We start from the raw sequence: 1,799 nt of genomic DNA on the forward strand, positions 1-1,799 counted from the left end.
GTCTAGTTATAAAATTGTACACTTTAAACTGAAATAGAAGTTGCCAGTTACTCAATAATACTAAATACAGATGCCTTCATGGATGAAGACAGTATTTTTCTGTTCATCAAGAAACATCTAAGACCCTTCTTTTGGCTGGATTCCAATGGTTCACCCTCATATTCATTGCGACAATGTGAGGAAAAAGCCATATCTTTATGTGGCTGACATGATCATAAGTGTCTTTTAGGGTTTAATGTAACCAAGTTGTCTCAGGTGAATATAAGGAATTTGGATGAGACCTTGTCATTTATAAAGACACAGAGTTTATATTTGTCCCTTTATACTCACAAAAGCCCACTTGGTATTACTGTGTCATATCAGTGAATGTGAAGAATGAACAATAGGAGGTGATTGTGTAAAGCATGTTGGAGAGACTGTGCTGTGAGCGTCCGCAGTCAGGCTGCACTGCAGAGGAACTCAGAACAGGGCAGACAGGAAGAGCACGGTGGCTCTTTCAGGGACCACCACTCTAAATACTTAGGTTTTTGGCTGCTTCTCCATTTTACAGATCTAAACACAGCTAATATCTGCACATATAAACTTTACCCATTTCTTTTCCCAGACACCCAAGGGATAGTTCTTTCATAAAACTGAAAAATTGCACAATGGTGACTGAATTTGTCCTCCTGGGATCCCTGAGTCAGAGGGCCTAAAGATGACCTTCTTATTCCTGTTCTCATCAATATATTTGTGCAGCCTCCTAGGAAATGTGCTCATCCTCATGGTGATCCTCTCCTCCTCTCAGCTTCACACTCCCATGTATTTTTTCTTGGGAAATCCCTCCATCTTTGACCTTGCTTTCTCTTCAAGGACTGCTCCCAAGATGCTGCTGAACAAAAAAGGGCAAAATCAAAGGATCTCTTTCCAGGGCGGTGCTCTTCAGTTCTTCTACCATTTTCTGGGCTGCACATACTTCTTCCTATACACGGCAATGGCCTTGGACCACTATGTAGCCATTTGTCATCCCCTGAGGTACACGGTCATCATGAATCCTAGGTCTGATAGATTTTGGCCACAGGCATCTGGGTGGGTGGCCTTGTGCATTGGGTTATGCTAACCTCCCTCACCTTCCAGTTACCCTGCTGTTGGTCTAACGAGGTGGCCTATTACTTCTGTGATATACCTGCAGTATTACCTCTAGCCTGCAAGGACACATCTCTAGCCCAGAGGGTAGGTTTTACAAATGTTGGTCTTATGGTTTTTACATGCTTATTCCTCATCTTTGTTTCCTATATTCGCATCGGGGTCTCCATATCAAAAATCTGCTCAGCTTTTGTGGTGGATTTTTCTAAGCTAGGAATTTTCTCTTCTACATCTGAAATTCTATTTTCTGTTTGATCTAGTCTGCTTTTAATACTTTCAAGGGAGACTTTTACTTCTTGACGAAAGGGCCCAAAAATTTGAGACTAATATACGAGAAATACTAGATACCATCAAATGTCCAAACATCTGGATAATAGGCATCCCAGAAGGTGAAGAGACTCATAAGGGCATTGATAATCTATTCCATGAGAAAACTTTCCAAACTGCAAGAAAACTTTCCAAACCTAGAGAGGCACTCAAAGTTTCAGTCCCAAGAAATACAGAGGACCCCAAATAGATTCAACCCAGGAAAATCTTCTCCAAGACACATTATAGCCAGATTGACCAAAACCACAGACAAAGACAAGATACTAAGATTAGCAAGAGAAAAACGGCAAGTTACCTACAAAGGGTATCCCATCAGACTAACGGCAGACCTCTCATCGGAAACAATG

At 41.4% G+C, this 1,799-nt stretch overlaps 1 pseudogene; it reads left to right on the top strand.

Moving 5' to 3' along the window:
• Positions 1 to 404: 404 nt before the first annotated feature.
• LOC102484925 (putative olfactory receptor 10D4) overlaps positions 405 to 1,799 on the top strand; it is a 6,236-nt pseudogene continuing 4,841 nt past the window's right edge.

The sequence above is a fragment of the Tupaia chinensis genome, unplaced genomic scaffold (assembly GCF_000334495.1).
Source record: "Tupaia chinensis unplaced genomic scaffold, TupChi_1.0 Scaffold147980_1, whole genome shotgun sequence".
NCBI classification, from domain to species: domain Eukaryota; kingdom Metazoa; phylum Chordata; class Mammalia; order Scandentia; family Tupaiidae; genus Tupaia; species Tupaia belangeri.